General features: G+C 43.3%; 1 protein-coding gene across 6 annotated transcripts in view; it reads left to right on the top strand.

Moving 5' to 3' along the window:
• The window catches only part of camta1a (calmodulin binding transcription activator 1a), an 810,948-nt gene that overhangs the window by 260,971 nt on the left and 522,949 nt on the right, over positions 1 to 27,028 (top strand). The gene's annotated exons all lie outside the window — the stretch shown is intronic.

Raw genomic sequence — 27,028 nt, forward strand, 5'->3', positions numbered from 1 at the left:
ATTAGAGAGAAGAATGTGCATGGGAGGCAAGACATGGTCCATGTCAGAAATATATTCATGTTTCTTCTATGCTGTTCTCCCTAAGGCAACTGGATTCAACCACCTTTCCCTTTAATGTTTATAACCTGAGAAAGAGTCCATTAATGAGCATTTAAGCCAAATCCATAAGGCAACCAATTGGTATCTGACCCAAATGTAATGTGCAACTACCATTCAAATCAGGAATTACATCTCTGGGGAGGGATGAAGTGTGGTTATGTTCTTGGCTGAGAAGTGTGGCTTTGGTAGAGACTTGTGAGCCAGATCTCGATGATGATCAGCCTGTGACTTGGGGGAAAAAAAAGGTCAGATTTCATATGAAATATAGACTGGTATAAAACTTGAATGATGTTGTTCACTGGTTCTCTCCTCACCCTGTGTTCTGCAGCGCTTGCTGTTTGAGCAGCTAAATTAAGCCCTTGATATGTGAATGTATACCAGACTTGAAAATTAAACGACCCAAAGCTACTTTGGGAGCTGAAGTTGGCAAAGTTTGCAGGTACAGTAATTAAAAAAACGCACCAGTTAAAGGCTTTGTATTCGATCAAATTAACCTTGGAGTCATCTGTAGAAGATTGGCACAAGAGCTGAATAAAGACGCAGCGTTGAATCTCAGTCTTGCTGCATTACTTCTACAGAGAAGATCAACGATGCTTTATCCAAGACCAGTGTTGGGTGTGATGGATCAATCAGTTCACGGCTTGTAATATTAATCATTTTCTGATGGTATATCGTGATATTGGCCAATTGATCTCAGAAAGCCTTTTCTCTATCCTCCTTCAGACATCTGTAAGATATGCTTGCGTTTGAAGGGTAAAGCTTTGACCTCTGTTATATTTGCCAGATCTGGATCTGTTAATCCGTAAAGAGATTTTCAAAAATCCAGGAGCACAGAGTAGCGACAGATTCAGCAACATTGAAATACCCACAGGACATTAAGCTCCCGTCTTAAAACTAGGAGTATCGGAGACGAGATATTTTTACTAGTCATTTGGGAGTAATATAATTGCAGTTTGTGGCTGCAGCAGATGCTGAAGACAGCTGGTGGAAGAGAGATTGCCCATTTTTCTCATCATTGAAAGAGTACAGATAAACCCATACACTGAAACCTCGTAAAGCTCTTATTAGGTTTGGCTGAAGGAGCTAAGGTGTGTGAGCATGAGTGCTTGTCTGCACACCAAGTACTTGCCTGCTTTTAAGCTAGACGACAACGATCGACATTTAAAACCAGGGTGCTGCAGTTTGCGGTGAGCATGGTGCTGGATTTGGGGGAAATCCCCGCTTGGGAGTGTAATTGATGTACATCAAATTGTTAGACATGAGTATTACGCATTCCGGTGAATGCTCTTCTATGTGAAACACGAATAATGGATGAGATTTATTAATACCCTGTTGTACTGTGTCATGCATGCCAATGATCAAAGGCAAAACGCTACAAAGCAGAGATAGGAACAGTAAAAAAAATATTTACCTGCCCAGGTTCCAATTCCTTTACCTCTTCACTTGAAGGTGCTGATGTAGGCTTTGCATGCTTTCACATCCATCTTGAAGTGACCCATTTGTCATGTTTCATGGAGAGAGGGAGTGCTGCTCGTTCCAATATGGGATCATCACACCCCAGGACTGGCCTGGGGGGGGGGGGTCACTGATTGTCTATCAGAAAGGGATACCCTGGCAGATGGGTTGCCCCATTCCTTACCCAATTGTAACTTACAGCCACCACATGTGAAACCATCTATATCAGTGCACAAAGTATCTTGGATATTTCTGGGAGATTCCCAATATTTTCAGATGGAACTCGGCTGATGAGGAACATATTTTTTTAAATTTCTGCTTCTTGTGTTTGCTCTTCCTGTACCACTTGTCTCTGGGCAAGGTGAGCTTTTGGTCAGATTTCCTCTTGAGTAAGGCCCTTTTCAATCCAACATCTGTGGATGTAGAGTAATGTTGGCATTGTTGAGATCCCCAAATAGCTCCATCGATGCTGCTGCACCCGCTGAGTTTCTCCAGATTTTTTGTGTACCTTCCCCTAAAACAATCTGGTTTACTCGTGTGCTTTTAGTGCAGGAAGCTTTATGTCCTTAAGGCTCATGTGTGACTCCAGAACGCTCCCAATAACCCACCTCACAGAGTTGAAACATAAGTCCCTCGGAAGTCCTGACATGTCAGAAGTGGGGAGGATGTTTCCTCTGGTGCAAAAATGTAAAACCAGCATTCAGTGTTTAAAAATAAGGGGTCACCCACTTAACACCGAGGTAGGGGCATTCACTTGAACTCCAACTTTCCCTGCCCCCAAATAGAAATAATACCAGTGTAATTGTATTATTACTTGTAATAATTAATATTACATTTTATCACCTATGACTAAATGGCTCTGGCTGGGCTAAGAAGGTCATTCCTCACATCAGTTCAGTTTAGTTCAACTATTAATGTTGAGTGTAATTACATTTCTGCATGTGTCATCGCCAAAGCCAATATTCCCTGAAAGTGGCATCACGGGTGGATAGGGAGGTGAAAAATACTTTTGGCATATTGGTCATCATCAGTCTGTCGCAGAAGAGAAGCATAATCCAAGTCTGACAGCGAGACATGAGAAATCAGGACATTATCAAACACTTGGCCAAAGATGGAATGGCCAGTCAGCTGGTGGACAGTGTGGAGTGGAAGTTTTCAGAGTGTGGCATCTGAAGGTGCAGCTTCCAGTGGTGAAGCTCTTCAATCAGGGGATTACCAGAACTGGGAAAACTCTGAAATCTCAGAGAATTGTTGAGTTTGAGGAAATTATAGATAATGAGAGATCTGGCATGAAGGGATTTGAAAACTGATGAGAATGTTTAAATCAAAGCATTCTTAACCTGGAGCCATTCATGGATGGGGGTGATGGATGAGAGGGTCTTTGTGTAAGTGACTGCACATGCAGTGATGTTGTGGAGGGTTGAATAAAGGAGGAAATCCTGGAATGTGTTGGTAACAGGACAGGCATGGACACCTAGAGAGGGCGAGATTAGACTTTCTGCCACATTACTCAACTTTCTCTCTCTCAGAGAAAGCTGGTTGTCCATCTTTGGCTGGCTTTGCATAGGATCTCCGTACATAGGAGGTCATTGGATGCCAGCTCATTGATTCAACTCTTCAATTAATACCATTCCCTTGTGTTTCTTCAATTCAATTCAATTCAATTCAATTCAATTCAATTCAATTCAACTTTAATGTCATCGCACAAATACAAGTATGAGTACAACGAAATGCAACAAAATGCAGTTCCCCCCCCAAAGTCATGCAATTTTGTTTTAAAAATGTAACTTCTTGTCCAATCCACTTATGAAAGTTGTCATTGAATATGCTTTCACCATGTGTTTGACGAGTGAATTTTTGTTTTTTAAAGAAACGTTTTCTCGAATCCCCTGTGACATGACCGATAATCCTATTACATTAAGCTGATATCGTCCATTTACCACCCCCCTGCTGCCAGAACAATCTTTTACCTTTTATTATTTTGAATACATCTATCAACTCCACTTATATTAAAGGACAACACCTTCAGTTTCTCAAATCTCCACACAAACCTGACAGCAACCCTTCCCAAGGTCTTAGCTTTCTTTCAACACGGTGGTGCTCACAGTGTTCCATCTGTGCCCTGATCCGTGTTTTATACTTTAACAAAATGGTTTTGCTTATGCACTCTGTCACCATTAATAAAGCCCAGGTTCCCATATGTTTTAACGGCTTGCTCAATTTGTACTGCCACATTCAAAGATTAGTGCATACATGCGTGCATCAAACGTTGGAGGCTCAGCAGTTAAGTTACTGGACCGGCAATCCAGCGTCCTGCACGCACTATTCAGAGATCAGAGTTCAATTCACACCATGGCAACAATGGAATAAAAATTCATTGATTTTAAAAGAAAGTTAAAAGAATTTCAAAAGAATTAGTCGTTTGTAATAATAACACCAAAACTGCCACATTGCTACCGAAACCCAGCTGGATTTGATGTCCAGAATGTGAATCTATCATCTTTCCCAGTCTAGCCTGTTTGTGATGCCAGATTCATCAATGCGCTTGACTCTCAAATGCCCCAGTAAGCCACTCATTAAGACCACACTGGCTCTCTTTGGATTGCAGTGGCTCAAGAAGATGAAAAGCATCTGAAAGGAAATTTGCAATGAGCAATAAATGCTGGCTTTTCCAGTGACAGCCTTATCCCAATAAGACGAATAAATAAAAACGACCCCCCCCCTCCCTCGCCCCCCACCCACCCCGGTCTCTCTGTTCACGTCTTGTCAAATTGTGCCTTTTTAATGCATGTTGCCTTTTCATTCTTCCGACTGGAATGCACCCGTTCATCATTAAATCACAGTAGCAATTGTGCACTTGAGCAAGTATTGAGAGCTGGTGAATGACGGAGGTTTTGCTGCTGTGTTAGTGATATCGGGAAGCAATATGTGCATAGTTATATTCCTTCCCAGAGCCAAAACAAACTGGTGAAATAAAAACAAACATGAAGGAAATGGGAAAGGAGCAGCTTTGCTGTGTCCCTGCCACTCATCCTGCTGCCACAGGCATCAACCCATCCACAACTAATGAAATCCCCACAGAATTCAATCTTCACCAGTCTAACACAGCTGTAGAACAATATTTTTTCAACATTGCACATCTGTTAATAAAATGGTGTGAAACATTACCTACAAATTCTCCTTTCCCTTGAGGAAGAATTAATTTCCAAAAATATATATATATATTTTGCTGTTTTACATTGTTAGTTTCCCCTAAAATCATATTGGTTCTGTTCACGTCCCCGAAGAAACATCTTTAAGTTGGGCTCCTGGTACCATGTTATGTCTGGTGGCAAATCTGTTGTGAGTTGCGAGGTTTCCAATCTTCTTGTCTTACTGAATCTGTAATCATGAGACTGGTGTTGGTGGGTGATTGTGCTATCTAGTACAGATGGACCCGCGCCAATTACAGTCATCCTGCCTTAGATCTTTGGCCATCTGAATCGGGGTTGGTGGAGAGTAAAATACATTAGTCTCTGGGGTTGGAAAAGGAAGGAACAGCTACATTAAATCAGTATCTGTGCAAAATGCATTGTGATGAGCCAGATATACTGTAGGGGACATGTCAGCTCGTTCGACTGTAAAGTGCATGTCAGCTGAAGGTGAGGTAAGGCTCAAACCGGATGCCAAGCCATCTGCATTTCATGCCATCTACAGTGCCCTCCATAATGTTTGGGACAAAGACCCATCATTTATTTATTTGCCTCTGTACTCCACAATTTGAGGTTTGTAATCGAAAGAATCACATGTGTTTAAAAGTGCACATTGTCAGATTTTATTAAATGGTATTTTTTTATACATTTTGGTTGCACCATGTAGAAATCACAGCAGTGTTTATACATAGTCCCCCCCCCCCCCCCATTTCAGGGCACCATAATGTTTGGTGGGCACTGTACGTGCTCAGTGTGTACATTGCTGGGAGAAAACCATTACTTTGGCACTGCTTTTCCCCCTGCATTGCCTTCCCCCCTCCCTGATTTAACTGTATGTCCCAACTCCCAGTCTCTCCAGGTTGTCTATCTTCAGTCTGTTTCTCCTTCTCTCTCCATCTCCCTCTCCCTCTCTCTCTCTCTCTCTCTCTCTTTCCCGCTGAAACTCCAGACCCACGCTTGCACTCTTGTTGCTGTCTCCCCTTTCTACTACAACACTTCGTGCACTAGAACATCTAAACCCCTCTACATCGTCAACAACTTTTCTTTTGACTCCCCTCACTTCATTAAAGGTGTACCATGGGCACTCGCTTGGGCTCCAGCTACGCCTGCCTTTTCGTCGGTTTCATCAAACATTCCTAGTTCAAAAAAATGTACGCAGGCACCATTCCCCATTAACTTTACTTCTAACTCCACCCCATCCTCAAATTCACCTGGACTATCTCTGACACGTCTCCCGTTTCTTGATCTCTCAGTCTCCATCACAGGGCACAGACTATCGACTGACATCTACCTCAAACGCACTGACCCCCACTGTTATAAGGACTGCACCTCCTCCAGCCCCACATTTGGCAAAGAGACCGACCATCCTTCCCCTCACTTGCTCTGTCTCCGCCATATGCATGTTGAGGATTAAACATTTTTTAAATTCCAGGACATCTGAGATATCCTTTTACTTTAGTGAACACGGCTCATCCCCTGCTGACATAGATGGATTCCTCTTTGTCCAGTAGTTTTAATCTTGCTCCCCCTCCTCCAGACGGAACAAGAATAGACTTCCCCTGGTCCTTACCTTTCACCCCACCAGCCTCTGCATTCAACATATTCTCTGACATTTCCGCCACCAGTCACCCCCCCCCCCCCCACCTCCTCCATCCCTATCCCTTTCTGTCTTCCGCAGAGGCCGCCACCTCCACGACTTCTTTCTTCATCACATCTACATTTCCCCTCAATCAACTCTCCCTTTTACATCCTCAAAGAATTCAAACAAATTTGTCGAACACGATCGCCTTTCATATAACCTGTGATTAGGCGTAATTATATTAAGTCTTCCTAAATGATTCGTTATTTCCTCTTTGATTACTGACTCTAGCACCTTGCCAATAATAGCTGTTACTAACAAACTGGCCTGTAGTTCCCTGCCTTCTGCCTTTCTCCTTTTCTTAACGAGAAAGAGTCACATTGGCTGTTCTCCAATCTTTGGAACCCTTCTAGAATTTAGCAAATTATAAAAAAATTGTAAGCAATGGATCCACCTCCTCTGCAGCTACTTCCTTTAAAATCCTAGCTTGCAGTTCATTGTGATGACTTATCCACCTTTACTGCCCTCTCCCTGAGCGTTTCCAATACCTTATTCCTTGTAATAGGGATATTTGTATATTCCACATTGGTATTTGTAATTAGCCCATCTGATATCTTAATGACGTCTTCCACAGTGAAAACTGATGCAAATAAGTTATTCAATATGTCTGCCATTTGATTGTTGCTCTTATTAATTCACCAGCCTTGTTCTCTGGAGGCCCCACATTTACCTTAGCTGCCTTCTTCCTAATTATTTATACATATATATACATAGGAACTTGCACTGTTTGTTTTTATGCCGTGTGCAAGTTATCTCTCAGAATTCATTTTCATCTTGTGATCTTTATAGTCTTCTGCTGGAGCCTGAAAACTTCCCACTCTAGTTTTCAAATTAACACTGTCCTTTAGCTCCTTTGCCAACCACAGATTGTGCCTCCTTCTCGCAGAGTCATAGTCATAGTGTGAAAACAGGTCCTTTTGCCCAACTTGTCCACACCGGCCAACATGTCCCAGTTGCACTAATCCCACCTGACTGTGTTTGGTCCAACCTGCCTGCCTGTGCTTTTTTTCCTGGAATCCCTTGGTTTATTGGGATGAACTTCTGTTCAGTGTTATAGCCTAGCTGTTTGTATCCTCGGGCCTTCTATTAGTTTGGTCACCCAGCCATCTTAGACAACTCCTCCCTTGTATAACTATAATTGAAGACACTAGATACGGACCCAATGGAATGCTATTTATTGAATGGAATGTATTTTGAATTCTATCAGATTGTGGTCACTATATCCGTGGAGATCATTAATCTTTAACAAGACACCTTATTAATCTTTCTTCATTGCATAAGGTCACATCTGAAATAGACTGTTCCCAGCAAGTTTTAAGCCTCGTACTCAATCCTAGTTACATGATTCACTCAGTCCCAGCATGATGCTGGTGGCTTCCATCCCAACGGAACAGACCTCTCCTTCCCCAGTACTGGTGCACTGTCCGGTGAATGGGAACCCACTTCTCTCCCACATCAAGGTTTGAGCCATGCATGTACCTCTCAAATCCCAATTATCTAGTGGCTCGGGTAATAATCCTGAGATCATCGCCCTTGTGGCCCTGCTTTGCAGTTTGGCCCCCGGCTCCTCATTCTCATTCTTTGTTTTCATGTCTGAATCTGGTGTAGTTCCATCACAACGGTAGCACATTGGCCAGCTGATCATTCAGCAGTGCTCATTTCTATTTCAAAACTCAACCGAGGTGGAAAGGGAAAGACAGTGGAAAGTGAAAGACTGTAATTAAATCTTGGGTATTAAAGTTGTCATTTGAATTCCCAACACTGAATCAAGGCCTTGCAATTCACCCTTGGCTATCAGCAGTTCCCCTGAATATAATAAAAGGCACTCATGATCAAACCATTCTCCTCCCTAAAAAACAAACTCAATAAATGCCACAGCTGGAGGCATCAGCAGTTTGTGCTGCTAAAGCATGGGATGTGCAGTTGAGCTTGGAGTTTGGGTCAGGCCTGGGAAAAGGGGATTTCAATATTTTATTTCAGTTTTAATTTGTCCAAGAACAGCAGGTAACATTTAATTATTCATTCGTTTTTTTATTCTCCTCTCATTTCACTTTTCCGCTGGGCCAGTATTGAAACTGATGTTGATGAGCTTGTGCTTGTATGTGTTGGGACTGATTGTTGATGTCTGCCATGATGTGGGGCCCTGCAGATTAGAGAGGTTTAGGTAGACCTCGAAGACAGCTCACAACCCACGGTGGAGTTATTCTGATTAGTCTGAAATGACAAGATAATTTGCAATTTTACACGGGATAACATCTGGAACCCTCTAATTGGCTCATATTTTGAATATGTCACAATTATGGTCATCAGGCACAAAATTTATCACCGGCTGCCCTCTGCTACAGGCCCTGATTTATTTTATTAGCAGATCTTTCCTCTCACAGAAGCACACACAAGATGCCACTATGCTTCAAAGGGGGTAGCTTCCTCCACATTTGTCTTTTGGAAATGGGCACCGCTGGCAAGGCTAAGCTTTGCCAGTTCTTAATTACTCTGCAGTCAACTGTGTGGCGTGGGTCTGGAGCCACGTACTGGCCAGCTGTGGTGAAAATGGCAGCTTCCTCAAGAAGGACTGCTCTTTAAAGGTGGCTTCTCGAGGTGCCTCACAGGAGTAGAATGAGAGAAAATTTGGCGCTAATAGGAGATATTCGAATGTCTCTAAATGCTGAAAAACAAACCGCAGGATAGTAAGGTGGAGAGGTTTATAGAATTCCAGAGCTTCAGGCTTTTTAGATGAAGATGCAGCTGCAAGTGACAAAGTAATACAATCTGGGCAGGTTTTAGTGAAACCAGAGCGGTTTTGGATCAGTGAACCGTAGTGCAGAGGAACAGGCCCTTGGGCCCACAGTGTCCATGCCGAACATGATGCCAGGTTAAACACATCTCAGCCAACTACATTCACCGGGGAGAGAAAGAGTCTTATCCCCATCTCTGGCGTTTGGAGGGGGTGGAGGACCAAACCAATGCCCTAGTTGGGAGAGGTATACAATATGGTGGAGCAGACATGGGGCAAACTTGTGGGCTGAATAGGAGTATTCCTGATCCTCTTGGGCCACAAATTGCTGATGCACTCTCTCTCTGTAGTCTGTCGCATGCTGGACTGTACCCTACTGGCATCTAAACTGGGAGCAAATGGGTCTTTCCACTGCAAAATATGTAATTGTGGACATCATAGCAGTGGGTAAACCAGAAGGAAGAATTTCCATTAGAAGCTCTGCCCTTGTGTAAGCCATCCATCCAAATGGAGTATTTAAAATGCAGAATCCTTGGCACTGACAACTCCCATGTAGATACACATGTTCACAAAGGAAGCAAAAGACAGTTGGTCAAAATTTCCTTTTGAAGCATCATGAAGGTGTCTCCAATGGAAAAATGGACTGAAGGACATTTTGTCAGAGAGAAATTAGACTCATCATCTTAGCATAGTGCTGTAGAGTCCTGAATTACAGGCTGTGCACATGTTCTGAACTAGGTAGTATTGGTAGCTCCTGGACACAAGACTCTGCTGAATATCAGTGTTGGTTTCTGACGTACAGTCCTCAATGGGTCCTTGGAAAATAAGTTTGAATCTGAGCCTTTCCACCAGGAGAAACATTTTTGCAATTCAACTCGTTGGCTGCAATGAGAAACAAACCTGGAGCTTCCTCACTGAGTATGAGTATCTCTAATGAAGAGGAAAATCCCAGGCATAATTGCAATCAGTTCAATAGTTGGCCAGTTGAGATGCCAGTAGCAGGGCATTTCAATAGGGAGAGAAGGCATGAGCCTTCAGGGGGGTAAAATGGGTGGCAGGATTGGTTCGAAAACAGAAATCTTATCGGTGTTGGTAGGTATTCAGGGCACAGCAGAGGGATTTTTTTCAAAGCAATGTAATGGAATATAAACCATCATTGTAAGATTAAACTAAACTAAGGTTTAGAAAAATCACTGTCTGAATTTGTCTGTGTTTTCAACTAAAAAACCAACATAGGCAAATATTTTTCATAACCTCTGACAGTATCTGGATAATGAACATGGATCTTTCAGGACGCTGTTATGGTAATAAACAGTGACACAGAGACACAAGAGACTGCAGTTGCTGGAGTCGACTAAATCTGGAGTTCCTCTCGCAGTTTGTTTCTTTGCTAATGAACAGTGACAGTCTGAAATATATATTTGACTGGAGTGCTGCAACATCTCTTACCTCAAAATTCATTTTTGGTTGACTTCCCCTTTTCTCCACTCTTTTCTGATCCCGGACAAGATCTCATTTACTAACATATTTCTGGCTTTCCAAGGATTATAATCAACTCGATTTTTTGTAGAATTAGTACGTTATCTCAGTCTAGGTTCAAATCAAAGAAACTTCTGAACAGCAAGAAACCAACGGGTCCAATTTCACCCACTGGAATTAAGATCAGACCCATCCTGCTGATGTTTCTCCTTTTCCTGAGGCATTAACTCATTCTTTCTCAGGTGCTGTAGTTGTATTAGTTTCTTGTGGTTAAAATGATCATGTTCTAATAATCTTTGGCTTGGAAAAAAAAAGTTTATGTTGATCATTATTAATGCACCCAGACTGATTGGCTGAGGTTGAACTTTGATTCATGGAAATAAGGCATCTTCCTGAAGTGAATTTGCACAGATCTAATCCTCTTTGGAGAACTTCTTTGTAGTTGAGGCAGGGACTATCTCAACATTTAAGAAACAGCTGGACCTGTACATGGATAGGACAGGTTTGGAAATGGACCAAACGCGGGCAGGTGGCGTAGTGTAGCTGAGGCATGTTGACCAGTGTGGGCAAGTTGGGCCGAAGGGCCTGTTTCCACACTGTATCACTCTGACTATGATTCTTCCACGAGGAGTATGGGCATGGTGTCAGTGGAGCACCCTGCACTCGCATTACTTTATTAAGTTCACACTTCCGTGACCTGAACCCAGAATCTAAGCTGCCATTTCCGCTGCCAACTTTCAGGCATGATGCGGAACTGAAGCCCTCTCCTCAGTTACACGCGAGGAATCCCACAGTGCTACTCAAAGAAAAGGGACACTTCCTTAGTATCCTGAATGATATTCAACCTTCAACCATCAGGAAGAACAATGAATAAGAAGGACCTGCAAATGCCGGTTTACACTGATGATGGAGTAACTCAGCGGGACAGGCAGCATTTCTGGGGAGAAGGAATGGGTGATGTTTCGGACCCCAAAATGTCACGCATTCCTTCTCTGCAGAGATGCTGCCTGTCCCGCTGAGTTAATCCAGCGTTTTGTATCTATGAAACAGAAAGATCCGTTCATTATCTATTGTTGTTTGTGAAAGCTTGTTGTGTGCAAACTGGTTGCCTGCTTTCGTACTTTACATAAAACGTACAACATGATAAAAAAGAAAACAAAGTGATGGAGGAACTCAGCAGGTCAGGCAGCATCAATGGAGGGTAAAGACAGATGACGTTTTGAGTTAAGATCTTTCTTTACGCTGGTAGAAAGTGGAGAGTAAGAGTTGAGGCAAGAACTTCAAGTGATAGGTGGATCCACACGAAGAGGGATTGCTTGGCAGATGAATCAGGTTAGTGAGAGAAGGTTGGAGAGGATCACAGAGACTGGAGATGATCTGGGGAAGACGAGGGGCTGCAGATGACGAAAGTGAGGTGAGGAGTGAAATGTGCTCAAGATCCTAACAACTACAGTCTCTTGCATCTCCAGATGTACAACTTGGATTGCAAAGAGCTTTGGGACCTCCTGAAGTTCAGAAAGGAAGATTTGTAGTTATTTAGGTACTATGATGACGTCAGGACATCTCAAGAGGCATTACAGGCAGCGAGGCCCTTTGATCTTCAATCGCTCGTAGTCAGAAGCACTTTATCAATACAAAAATACTGCTGCAGATTTTTTTTCTTTTTTCTTAAACAGCAGAGTCTCATTCAGGCTACAGGACAATTGATGTGTGAAATGGAAAATATTGCCAAGGTGCTCTAGAGGACACTTTGTCATGCTGGAGTTGAGGCACGCAATCTTTAATCAGCATCTGACCTGTGCTTTACTGGGCAACCTGATGGTGATGCCTGGTCCCTGGGCACTTGGAAATGCTTTCCTCTCCACTCCAAATCATTTCTGCACCTTGTTGACCATGGCATTTCCTCGAATAAAGTAATGCTTCATACATTTTCTTAAACTGAAGTGCTTGGTCTGATCTGCGAGTTTTGTCGAAACAATTTATTTTCGGCAATGTGAAAAGAAAGATATCGTTTATCCAATTTCCAATTCACAGTGTTGTCCCGACCTCTTGCCTCATCGTCTTCAACATGCCATTAAACAAATGTTGTTCATCGGCCTTATTGTGCTGTGTTTTCAATGTGTAGAAAGTTAATTGCTGTCTTATTTTACAGCAGTAAAAACAAATGAAATTGGCAATCAGCAGAATCAAGATTGTCTCTGTGAAGTGTTGAGATATTTGGGAACTGTGGTAAATCACCAATGTGATACGTTCCTGGGCTAGCAAATGACTTATGGTAATATTTTTTTCCCAGCGGGATTTCATATAAAAAAAATAAATGCTCACTGATGTGAGTTTTTTAATAAATATTATAATCACCTCCAGGTGAGAGAATTATCTCATACTCGCTTCTTGGACTGAAATATTGTCATTGTTGATTAGTTTTCAGAATTTTTCCAAATCGGTTTCAATCCAATCTTCGTGTTTAAAAAATGTAGGTACTAAGATGACGTCAGGACGTTTGGGAAATGAGCTTGTTGTTTTAACTTGAAATGGATAAATAAATAAATAAATAAATAAATAGACATGAGGCCTCTCAGGAAAAGTGGAACATTAAGGTGGACATGTATCTGGAGGAAGACTCTCCCGCTGCGGTGTGTGGGATGAAACACTGAATCAAGCTTCAGCCCTCCCGAGTCTTCATTGTTCTTGTGCATGATAGAATTGTAGGCATTACATCGAAGGAATATTAAACTGTTGAAGTGTCCAGCACTACCTTCACTCCAGTGGAAGACACAGAGATACACACACGGAGACACACACAGACACACACACACACACAAACACACATATACACACACACACACGTACACACACACAGAAACACACACACAAAAAGACACGCACAGTCACACACACACACACACACACACACACACACACACACACACACACACACACACACACACACACACACACACACACACACACACACACACACACACACACACACACACACACACACACACACACACAGAAACACACACACAAAAAGACACACACAGACACACACACATACACACACACAAACAGGCAGAGACACACAGGCAGACAGACACACACACGTTAATTGGCTTGATATAAAATGTAAAATTGTCCCTAGTGTGTGTAGGGTAGTGTTAATGTGTCGGGATTGTGGGTCGGTGCAGACTCGGGGGGCCTAATGGTCCGTTTCCACTCTGTATCTCGAAATTAAACTAAACTATCATATATTTGTACTTTGCGAATGGCTCAATTGTAATCATATATTGTCTTTCCCGTGACTGATGAGCACGCAATAAAAGCTTTTCACTGTACCTCGGCACAGGTAACAATAGACTAAACCAAACTAAAGGGGTGGGAGATTGCAACTTTCACGTGGTCCGCCTTGTTTCGACGAATGCAATCAGCCTGGCGTGCACAATCAAATAAGATCATATAGAACAAGTCGTCCTACAACTTTAGGCTGTGCACGCCATACGCAAGAAGAAGAAGAACCTAACTAAACTCTGAGAAGCAAACTGGTGGCATTAAACTTGGATGGTGCCTAAAATTAAGTGGTAAACATTGGAACAATGACACAGAGTCGGAGACCAAAAACAAATTCATCATCTTTTCCTCAGAAAGGACTGATCCATGCAAGAAAATATTTTTGATGGATTTTTGTGGTGGGATACATCATTTTGATGAGCAGGTTAGATGCTCTGTGTTAAGATGTGGTTTATCTGATGTTTAGTCAACTGGCAATCCAGAAAGCCACATAAACAATAAATCATCTGGGACATATCTTGCCATGTCTCTTTGGGCCAGACATTGTGTTGTGGCTCTGGCCAAAGGCGAGAAAATGGAACGTTTTTGCATTATGCATATATTCAGATTTGCAAATATCACCAGCTAAAGTAGGAAGCAGCAGATATCTTCCGGCTTCTGTTTTTTTTTCCAATTTTTATTTTTGAGTCTAAGGGCTTATATAAACCAATCATTCCAAGTTTTATCTTGTCTTTAAGTATGAAACAAATTAAAATACCTGGAGGAAAAATTGTACCGACCAAATATCTTAAGTAAAATATTTATTGAGAGGATAATTTTTACAAATGCAAAGATATTTATCATCCATTGAGAGGTTTCCATTCAAGGGGAGGCACTGCAATACCATCTTCAATTTGTCATTTTCTTGCAAGATGTTCTTTGATATTTTAATTTAGCCATAAACCTTGAGCTAAAAGATAAACTGTTTCATGGAATAGTGTGGGGTTTCAAACAACATTTGAAGCAACATTTGAAGTGCGTTGTGTTAATGTTACTTGAAGAGCTTGCTGTGTGAGAGGATTGTGCATGTTTGACACTGTTGGTACATAGTGTGAGGGTGGCCTGTAAACAACAGCGTGTGCAGGTGATGGGTGCAATAACGTCAATTCAATTCAATTCAACTTTAATGTCATAGCACAAGTACGAGTATGGGTACAACGAAATGCAGTTTAGCGTCAGTCCGTAGTATAGTGCAATATAGAAATAAAAATAAAAATACAGAATAATCAAACAATAATCGAACAATGTGGACGGAGAGATTGGAGAAGTCTATCGGCGGAACTCCGAGTTCAGCAATGTGATGGTATTATTGTAGAAGCTGTTCCTCATTCTACTGGTACGAGACCTGACGCTCGTACCAGTTCGTACTGAGGAGTGTGTGTCAGGATCAATGTTTTGGTGGTCGAGGGTGCACTGGTTGTGTGAGAGAGATGGGTATTGTGCTGTAGGTCTGGAGGCAGGCAGGTGGGTGGGTGTGTGGATACAGTGTGTGTTAACAACAGTGATAATGAGAGGATTACGGGTGTGTTAATGTATCAGTGTGAGGCTGGACTGTGAACAACGGCGTGCTGTCAGATGGGTGCGACAATGTCAGTGTGAAGGAGGTGTTTAGTAATCACCCTGGCCATATGCCGTGCAATTGATCGTGTGACCAAGGTATGTGATCGTATGTTTTGCTGAAAGGTGGTAAAAGTCGTTTGCTCATTACTAATTACCCCATGAAAGGACTTGTGTTTATGGAGGCCCATCCAGCGTTGAAGCCCTGAACACACATACACCTTTCTGCCTTATCTCTGCTTAAGCCAACTCAAAATGAGCTTGTCTATAAATACACACTTCTGCCCCAAGACACTATTCCAACTGAAGAAGGGCTTCGGCCCGAAACGTTGCCTATTTCCTTCACTCTGTAGATGCTGCTGCACCTGCTGAGTTTCTCCAGCATTTTTGTGTACCTTTGATTTTCCAGCATCTGCAGTTCCTTCTTAAACACTATTCCAACTAGACTGTATTGGCCATCCAACCTCCTTGTCCCCATGCAGGATGATCTTCCAAATGGATTTCTCACTTCAGCTGTTCCCCTGGCGACTTAATCTGATGTCATGGACCCAGCCGCAAAACAAACCCTTGACCCTCTGACCTTGTCAACCTCACACTATCTGCAGCCTTCCTTCACTCTCGAAGGTCTTTTAACTGTTGTAGCCTTCCAAGTTGTGCTAATTTTACCCAACGTCCTTGTTTGAATTATTCCAGTCCAGTCTCCAGTCGTGCCACTATGCAGGAAATAGACAATCACCTTTCGGGTCGAGACCCTTCATCATCCTCCCTCTCCAGATGCTGCCTGGTCTGCTGAGTTCCTGCTCCTGCTCTGCTTGCTTAGATTCCAGCATCTGCATCGCTTATGCCTCCTTGGCTTCTATTTACCTTTCATCAACATGCTGCAACGTTGCAATATCATCTGAGAACATGTTGATGACATCCATTTTTATTTGACAACCATTTTTTGTCAGACTATTTATCCAGCATTCAGTGGATGTGTAGAAATCTACTCGCACCAAATATTGGGAGGATGAAAAGCATCGCTTTAAGTCTCTATCGCAAACCCTCTTTATTGGTACGTACTAAACATTGCATGAACTTGATCCAGATTACTGCAACACGAGTATCATTCTAGACCCTGAGATGTGCTTTGAGTAATATACTGTATCTGTGACATCTCTAAGACAGCCTATTTCCACCTCCATTTATATCACCCGGCCCTGCCTATCTGCTACTGAAGCCCCTCATCTATGTCCTTGCTACCTATTGTGTGGCAAAGAACTGCAGATGCTGGTTTCAATCGAAGATAGACACAAAAGGGTCTCGACCCGAAATGTCACCCATTCCTTCTCTCCAGAGATGCTGCCTATCCCGCTGAGATACTCCAGCTTTTTGCTAGCTATGTTTGACTAATTCCATGCTACCCTGCCCAGCCTGCCTTACATACATTATGCAGATATGAACTCATCCAAAGCTCTGTGGCTATGTTCTAACCTGCAGCCACCATGACTACACTTTCTGCCCCACATAGGTCCAGTTGAACAATGCCTTGTTTTAAGTTTCAACTATATTTTCAAACTTTTCGATGGCCTCACTTCTACCTTGGCTGCAGCATCCCTCAACCTTACAACCCTTTGAGTTATCTGTGGTCCATTAAATCTGGTAATCTCCTCCTTTAAGTCTTTCCATAAAACCCACATCATTTGATATCTGCTCTAAGGTGTCCTAATGTGACTGAGTGCAACATTTCTAATCTAAATGGTTTCCTGTGAAGGAGCTTGCGTTAATTATGTTACATTAAAGGTGTTTCGTGTATAAATAAGAGTTGTTATGTGTCAGTTCAGTGCAATCATGCATTAATGTGGGTGTGGGCCGATGGATGGGTATTTATATCTTTGTAAGGGTGGTTAATCCTTGTTGTAGATGGCGTATGCATGTCTCAGCCTCAATAAACCTGAATTAATTTGAATTCAATCTGTTTGGAGAAACAAATAACCAATAACAATTTATGGTAAACATGGAAAACGAGTGCACCATATATTCATTTGCAATCTGTAAGAAAACCCACATTGCAAATACAGACCCACAAGGTCAGGTCCCTTCAGACTGTCGAGGGAAGAAGATAGTAGGTGGAAATAGGTGAGGGGAAAAGGGAGGGCAAGAGCTGGCAAGCACTAGGTATATCCAGGTGAGTTGGGACTGATTGATGGATGAGTCGGATGGGAGAGGGAAGGAGGACTTTTACAAAAGCAAAGAGATGCACGGATGGAGAAAGTAACCGAGGCTGGTGGTGAGGAAGACAAACGGTGAAAATGTGATGGTGAAGAAAGGTGGGGAGTGGGATGGAAAGCCGGAGGAGTGTTGGTGGGCGGAAGCAAATGGGAATGGGGGAATAGAAAATGGCGGATCTCCGGAGTAGGGAGGGGCGGGAAATGAGCAAACATTGGAGGTGGAGGAGGGGAAAGTATCAAAGACAAGGACCGGTGAGGGGAGGGTGGGTGGGGAGTGGAAAGAAGGTTGTGCACCAGTGGGAAGGGGGGGATCGGGTAAAGGTGGGTGCCAACCAAACCCTCCTCACTTGGATCTCCTCACACCTCTCTACGTGCTGCCCCCCCCCTCGACTCCCATCAGTCTGAAGACGGTTCCAGATCTGAAATGTCAGCCGTCCAGTCCCTCCATGGATGTTCCCTGACCCGCACCAGCAATTTGTGTTTTGCTCAAGATTCCAGCAACTGCAGTCTCTTGTGCCTGTATAAAATACTGTTTGATTTACTGAGAAAGTGGTGACTGAGATGAATCCAGGACTTGGGGGTGGAAGGGAAGAGGGAGGAACTTGTGCAGTGTTAAAGTTGAGGTAGTACGAGATGTTATGGTGAGCTTTCTTTCAGTCACTGGGTGATATAAGGATAGGAAGACAGCGGGTGAATGGGAAATTGCGAGTTCAGGAGTTAAGAATGGGAATTCCAAAGAGTAAATGCTATGGTGGTATCAATGCAGAGACACAACAACATCCTGGTGGTTTCATGGCAGAGTTGAAATGTGCAGTAATATTTTATTGTGGATACCCGAAGATAGAAACAGTTATAAATTGATGCTGTGAATCGCTAACCCTGAAGGCCAATGCATTTCATATTTCCTCATGTTGGTGAGCTGAGATTACATTTAAATTAATTTAACATCTAAATTCCAATTATCCCTTACAGGCTACATTACAAAACAGTCATTACTGTTCAACTCAACAGGGAGGAGCAGCCAGACTCCTTGGCTGTGGTAGGACGTTGGGTGTGACCTCTGTATTCTCCAGATGGTTGGAGGCAGTCTATTTATAACAAATCGTATGTGTTTTCCCAACTGAAGTGGAAGGAGGTATTGGGATGATTGAGGTCAGTAATGTGCAAGAAGGAGCGAGAGAGAGAGAGAGAGAGAGAGAGAGAGAGAGAGAGAGTAACAAGGAGACAAGAAGACAAGACAACAACCTCATCCTCACAAAAACAAAGGAGTTGGCCATTGACTTCAAGAAGTTGTGTTGAGCAGTGGTTCCCAACCTTTTTTAGCTCATGGCCCCCTTGGGATCTTTTAATTTTTCTGTGGCCCCCCCGACATTATTAGCAGAAAATAAGTACTTCAATATTATAATACCTTCCATAAAAATATCAGTGTCTATTAATTGCACATATATTCTCTTTTATTCTATTCCACAAACATCAAAAATATTTCAACTACATAGATTTAAATGTATTAGAACTAAAATTTAGGAGGCAACAGGGTGGTAGCTCTGTGCCCCCCTCCATTGAACCTGTGGCCCCCTACATCCCAATTTTTTTCTGTGGCCCCCCTGAAATTTGCCCTTGGCCCCAGGTTGGGAATTACTGGTGTAGAGTACCTTCCCCAGGTGTCAGTGGTACTAAAGTAGAAAAGGTCAAGAGCCTCATGTTCGCAAGAGTAAACATCACCAACAATTTGTCCTGGTCCAGTCACATTGACAACTATGGCCAAGAAATCACACCAATGCCTCTACTTCCTCAGAAGGCTTAGTAAAGTAAGCATGCCTCCAATGACTCTCACCAATGTCCACACTTCCATCATTGAAAGCATCGTGTCGGAATGCATCACATCTTGTTTGTTGACAACGGACCTACCCAAGACCACAAGGTATTGTAGAGAATTGTGATGGTAAACCATCACATAAACCAGTCTCCTTCCATTGACTCTATCTACTGTTCACATTGTCTTCTAATCAAGGATGACTCACACCCATTAGACAGATTTAAAAAAAAATTCAAAATATACTTTATTTGAGAAGTAAATATATACAATACATGATCCATACAAAACTCCATCCGACATTCTCGGAGGCTATACATACATTCAATACAGTTTCCCCAAATCATAAATTTACCCCATCATTTTTTTTTTCATGTTATTTATTTTAGTTGTTTATTTCAGATATTTCTCTTTTACGTATCGTTAGCTTTTAGATAATGTGTGAGTGGTGCACTGACTGGTTGGCATTTTTAATTTTGTTGTACATGTTTACATGTTATAATGCCAATAAAGAACCTATACCTATACCCCACACCCTTGCCCCCCACGTGGCCCACTGGCGTGGAATCCCTTCTCTTATTTTGAGGGGCGTCTCCACCCCACCCCACCCCCCACGTCCAGCAGAGTGTGGAACAAAGAGCATGGACCGAGCGTGGACTGTGGACCGAGTTGACAAAAGCTTGAAAGCATGTACCGCCAGATTCATGAACAGCCTTTTCCCTGCAGTTATCTGACTCGTGAAACCACCTCTCGTATGTGAGTGATGAATTACCCGATCTTCCAATCTACCTTGTTGCACTCTTTGCACTTTTTGTGCTGTGCTGTTTTATTGGCTAATGTTAATACCCCAACCAACATCATTAAAATAGATGGTCTGATGATTTGTCACACTGTGTGGGATCATGCTTTACATATAGTGCCTGCCACCTAGTGACCATACCTAGTTTGTTGCAGATCACTTTCAGATGCCATTCTCTTATAAAAGGCAGATTAAAACGTTATCCCCTAGCGCTTTTGGAATTGCCGAGAAGACCAATCCTGAAACAGACACGAAACTCAAATGGTGCTTCTGCAGTAACGCAGTCATCCACTTGAGTACTTTAATCTGCAATTAAGTACAGCCACTTAACTCATTTCAGCACTCGTTCAATGACACCTTTCAAGTTAATGCCTTGCCACAGGAATATAAACAGGGATGTAGCAAATGGAATAAAAATAATCTTTTACGCAAAGAAATGAAATAATAAGCTGTTTCATTTTGCCCCCATAAAGGATTGGTGGCACTGATTTGTTCTGCAAATCTAAAAGACGCCACCAATCCTTTTTCTCTTTTTCTCCTCTGTTATGTTTCCACTGTTGTTGAATTTCCATCAACATCTCTTCAAAGTAATTCCACTTCCTAAACAAGGCTAAAACAGAGGAATCAGCAGGCTGTATTTCTACACAAGATATCATAGTCATGTCTGATCTGGACTTCAAATGATCATGACTAACCACTGTGATTCAGCAGGGCTAAAACTATAGTGTCCTGTGGTGCTGACTGTTATGCTGCTCACAGTCTTGGCAAAGATATCCATGATGAGTTTAAATGTGTTTCATGGATTATGCAATCAAGTCCTTCACCTACATGTGCATAGAGGTTAGTGTGACAGGGTGGAAGGGGTGGGGAGAAGGAAATTATCATTTTCTGAGAGCTCAGTTCAATTTACACTAGCCCTGAGAGATGGTGAAGTCTTTCATTATAGGTTCATAAGTTGTAGGAGCAGAATTAGGCCATTTTAGGCTGTGGGCCAAGGAGCTTTTTCGTTCAGGTTCGTGACCCAAGTCACGGAACTGCCTACATTTTTAACGTGTAAAAATATTATATAAATCACACCTGAAACTTGTCAAGAACAAAACCTGCACATTTTTAAGAAATATGAGAAAAAACTCAAATTTTCTGAGTAGTAATTTCCCAATCAATGCACGTTTGACATTGAGGTCGGACGCAAATTGACCAATCCCGCGCTTTGTTTTACGGTCGCTAGGCAGCGAGGACCCTGGGATTATGGCTGCCTCCTCATTACATCAAAACAATTCCAAGGTTTCCAAGGAATAAAGGTGATGCTCACCTTGCTGATGCTTTTCAATTGATTTATCTTTATAAAGTTATGATGTGAACTGCTCAATAAAAATGATAAATCACAAATGTGAAGCTAGGGTTAGGGTCAGTGTCGGTCTGTCGGCCGGGCTTGTCGGTAGCCGATGGATGCTGTGGAGGATCGGTCGGGCTGTCGGGCCGCCGGTGGGTGGTGAGAGTTGGGCTGCACGTACAGAGCCTGCACCCGGTCCCAAGGAGGCTCCAGCTCCAGCTGTGAGCAGCTCTGGAAGGGGGGCGGGTTAGGGTTAGGCATTTTCCTGCCTTAATCTACCCCCCAGCCTGGCACTGCCCCAGTCCCACTATGGCCATGACCCTCACTTTGTACACTGGCAGTCAGTGGGGTTCAGTAAACGGGGGAACCAACAGGAACTGCACTCACCCATTAATTAGGCTGGTTGAAGAGGACCTCTGCGGCAGTCTCATTCAAAAATAAAAACCTCACAATTATATTAATTATATTATTTTTATATAATATAATTATACATGATTATATATGATTACAGTCATATTCACGTCATATATATATATATGGTTTAAGGAGACTGTGACACTAGATGGTGCTTACTTTTTCGATCTCATTTTCTAATTAGTTTAATTAATTAATGTGCAACTTTCGGCACTGAAAAGTTATGACTTCCTTCTCAATTATATTTTATCTAAATCTGTGCAAAATTTCATGGTTCCAAGACATGGGTCACGAATGTTGATTTCTAAACACATTTTTGATTCTCGGCCCACAGCCTATTTGGCCCATCAAGTCTATTCCGCCATTCAATCATGGCTGATAATGCCTACCATTATCCCATGGTGAGAGAAAAGAGCATTACTCAAAATATTAAAGTGCCAAAAAAGGGTAACAGGTTTTGGACTAAGAGAAGGAATGGATTTGGAAATCTATCCATGCACCCAAATATCTTTCATTCATGGAATTAGTTAGCAAGGAGGACAATGTTAATGGGGCACAATGAACATGCTCTTGGCGGAAGAAGGGAACTGAGACATGGTCACTAGGTGGTACTGAAGGGTACAGAGCGTACATCGCATTGGGACATAAAGTGAGAAACTGGACAGGTATTGGCGGAGTTGGCGGCGCGACTCACCCGTTGCAGCGGCCCCTACAGCCTGTCTGTCTTTTTTTTATTTTTTTGTCTAGTTAAATGTAGTGTTGGTGTTTTTTTAATAGTATTTTTAAATGTGTAAATGTGGGGGGAAGGGGGGGGGGGGGGGGGGGGGGGGGGGGGAAACTGTTTTGAAACATCTCTTCCCTGTCCGGGAGACCCGACTTTTCCCTGTCGGGTCTCGGCTGTCGTTGGGGCCTAGCACCGTGGAGCGGCCTCCAACCTGAACGACCCGGGGGCTCGGGAGACTGCGGAGCTGCGGACTCACCATCGTGGGGCTGGCCGGCCTCGGAGCGTGGGGAGCGGTGGTGACTCGCTGCTACAACGCGACTCCTGGGGCTCGGAGGCTCCAGCAACGCAGCCACAGGTCCAGTGGACTGGGACATCGGGAGCTCGCGGGTCCGAAGGGGGAGAGTTGAGAGGGTCCGCTTCCCGGAGCTCCTGCAACGCGATTTCTCCAGCCCGTGTCGCGGGGTTGGAACAACCCGGACCGGGGTCGAACATCGCCCAGCGCGGCTTCATGGCCGTGGGACTCACCATCGCCCGTGGGGGTTCCAACCTTGGACTTTCAGACCGGGAGCGGGGCCGTAAATCGCCCGGCACGGCCTAAAATGGCCGTGGGACTCATCATCGCCCGCCTGGGGCTTGGACATCGGGAGAGACACGGAGAACAGGGGAGAGAAAAGACTTGCCTTCCATCACAGTGGGTCCACTGTGATGGATGTTTGTGTGAATTTAATTATGTGTATGTCTGTAAGACAGTGTCTTTGTTTGTATGGCTGTGGAAACAACATTTCGTTTGAGTCTCACTGGGGCTCAAATGATAATAAATTTGTATTGTATTATTGTATTGTAGGTATGGTTATGCGAGATTGGGAAATATGGTAAGAAGGTGGAAAGGTGAGGGTTGAGGGCTCGGAGGCAATGGGGATGCATGAGAGTAGGCTGAATCTACAAAGAAGGCCTGGTGTGGAAGGGCTAATTAGCTTCTCCTGTTCTCGAAACATCTCTTATTAATGGGTGAGATGTTTTTGAAAGCTGGTTTGGAACTGAAGGAGTTAAGGCTGTGCGAGTCTGTGGACCACATGAGAGCCATTTCCATTCCAGTTACCTGCATGCATGTGGGCTATTCTTGTCTCAAAGCTACCTTAAAGTAAGCGTGACGCTAGTACTCATGCTGCCTTTGTATGTTTCTGGATGACGCAAGTATATTTCATCTATCAACAAGGTCAAAGCCAATTGATCTAGAAGTGAAGAGTTGAAGGGTCAAGGGCAAGACACGATAGTTTAAAAATATTAGCGACCCCACTAAACATTGACATGGTAATTAAATTCTTCAGTGAACTGATGTTTTTTATGCCTCTATTCATCGGCTCGGAATGGGAAACCTGATTGTTCTATCTCAGCTGGAAAAATCCTTACAAAGGCTGTTCTGGGTGGCAGTGTGAACTGTGAGGAGGATGCTAAGTGAATGCAGGGTGACTTGGACAGGTTGGGTGAGTGGGCATATGCATGGCAGGTGAAGTTTAATGTGGATAAATGTGAGGTTATCCACTTTGGTAGCAAAAACAGGAAGGCAGATTACTATCTAAATGGTATCAAGTTGGGAAAAGGGGAAGTACAACGGGATCTGGGGGTCCTTGTTCATCAGTCATTGAAAGTAAGCATGCAAGTACAGTAAGCAGTGAAGAAAGCGAATGGCATGTTGGCCTTTATAACAAGAGGAGTTGAGTATAGGAGCAAAGAAGTCCTTCTGCAGTTGTATAGGGCCCTAGTGAGACCACACCTGGAGTATTGTGTGCAGTTTTGGTCCCCTAATTTGAGGAAGGACATTCTTGCTATTGAGGGAGTGCAGCGTTGCAAGGTTATTTCCTGGGATGGCGGGACTGTCATATGCTGAGAGAATGGAATGGCTGGGCTTGTACACTCTGGAGGTTAGAAGGATGAAAGGAGATCTTATTGAAACATAAAAGGTTATTTAGCGTTTGGACATGCTAGAGGCAGGAAACATGTTCCCGATGTCGGGGGAGTCCAGAACCAGGGCCCACAGTTTAAGAATAAGGGGTAAGCCATTTAGAATAGAGACGAGGAAACACTTTTTCTCACAGAGAGTTGTGAGTCTGTGGAATTCTCTGCCTCAGTGGGCGGTTGAGGTCAGATCTCTGGAAACTTTCACGAGAGAACTAGAAAGGGCTCTTAAAGATAGTGGAGTCGGGGGATATGGGGAGAAGGCAGGAACGGGGTACTGATTGTGGATGATCAGCCATGATCACATTGAATGGTGGTGGTGGCTCAAAGGGCCGAATGGCCTACTCCTGCACCTATTGTCTATTGCCTAATATTATGTCCTTTAGCATCTCCGGACTGATCTTTGGATGATCATGGTCTCTGGATGATTATGGTCCATCAGTTAGGGCCAAGGGCAGCACTGGTAAGTATGCCCTCTGCAGTCAAATAGCCAACCATCACTCTCTGTCCATTTATGAAGAACAGCTTTTGGGCAACGGGATCCATGAGTGAGGAAGATATACTGCTGTTTGTTACATGGATCACATTTCATGTCACTGTTCTAAGGGGTGCCGTGATTACTATTATTGACTGTGTTGTGAGCATCTCAAACGAGAGCCTGTTATCAACATGGCCAGTCAATTACTAGGAGAAAATATAAAGAGGATAATAACAGCAAATGCTACGAGCATGCAGAAAATGCAAATCTTTTCAGTAGCACTTGCCCTCTCCCTTCGAGGATGTTGCTATTATTTTCTTCTGTTTAACACATTTCTTCTGCCCGTAACACATTGACCTGCATCCAGAGTCCACGCACAATTATCTTATCACAGGCTTCTCTCTTCTCTTCAGAAGCACTGGTTTGTTCTTGCAACCTAAAAGAATTGTCTATATTTATTGCAATTGACAATCAACATCCAACTAATGAAGTTCTTTTCTGAAGTGTGTTGGCCGCTGCCGAGGCCACAAATATTCCACAACATGATCTCTCAAAATCTGCATCATTTTTGCATGGGTCACCTACTCATTCTGTAATGTTGATGGAGTAATATTAACTCCATGGCGTCAATGTAGAGGCTTTGAATGGTTCATTGAGGCATTGGTGAAAGTTCAGAGCAGTGTGGGAAGATTATTCTGACAATTCAGTTCCAACTTCTAAAAAGAACATTGCAACAGGATTTAGTAAGACAAACTGAGATTGGAGTTGGTCTTGGTCTTCAGAATATTGAACGGTTTAGTCAGAGGGGACAAATCTTTGGGCCTGGAGGGCCATCTTCAGGTCAGAGTGGAAGACTACCTGCCACATTTGTTGCTAGCACGTCTGTGCAGATGACGTGTCTGTGAATGGAAGCCACCATAATGTGGTGCGTTGTTTGATGTCACTCACAGAAACATCTGATGTGTATGTGGTCTTCAGAAATGACCTGACCTTACTGGGACTGCTGGAGTTGGAATCTTCTGATTCCCAAGGATAATTGTCTTCTCTTTATCTTTTACCCTTTCAAGATAATTCTCCATCACTCTGCTTCTTGGTGCCAATGTCCTTTGGCCTCTCAACAACTGATTCCATCTGCCGGGCCTCAGCATCACTGTGTGTTTCCCTTTCATCCCCACCCCAGTCTCGAGTCTCCTTCACTTTACGCTGCCCACCCACGATCTGACCTCGGTAAACCTAACCTCAGCTCTGCTCTACATTTGCCAATCTGTAGCAAAAAGGGAATGTCCATTGTCCTTGCTGCCTTGGAGAGTAGCCCAGGAATTACCACGGATAAATGTTGTACATTCTGAACCTTTTCATACCTCTAATTCCCCTCTCCCCTAACTCTCAGTCTGAAGAAGGGTCTCCGGACCGGAAACATCACCTACTCCTTTTCTGCAGTGGCGCACCCTGACCCGTTGAGTTACTCGAGCATTTTATGTCTGTCTTCGGTGTAAACCGGCGTCTGCAGCTGCAGTTCCTTCCTCCACATATATTTGATACATCCTTGGTTTAGCAATTAGACTTGAGCACAGAAGTAGAGAAGAAAGTTTTTAAGAAGGAACTGCAGATGCTGGAAAATCGAAGGTACACAAAAAAGCTGGAGAAACTCAGCGGGTGCAGCAGCATCTATGGAGCGAAGGAAAAAGGCAACGTTTCGGGACGAAACGTTGCCTTTTTCCTTCGCTCCATAGATGCTGCTGCACCCGCTGAGTTTCTCCAACTTTTTTGTGTACCTTAGAGAATAAAGCTAACCAGCCTAAGATGAAGAGAAATATTTC

Source organism: Leucoraja erinacea, chromosome 30, assembly GCF_028641065.1.
Source record: "Leucoraja erinacea ecotype New England chromosome 30, Leri_hhj_1, whole genome shotgun sequence".
NCBI classification, from domain to species: domain Eukaryota; kingdom Metazoa; phylum Chordata; class Chondrichthyes; order Rajiformes; family Rajidae; genus Leucoraja; species Leucoraja erinaceus.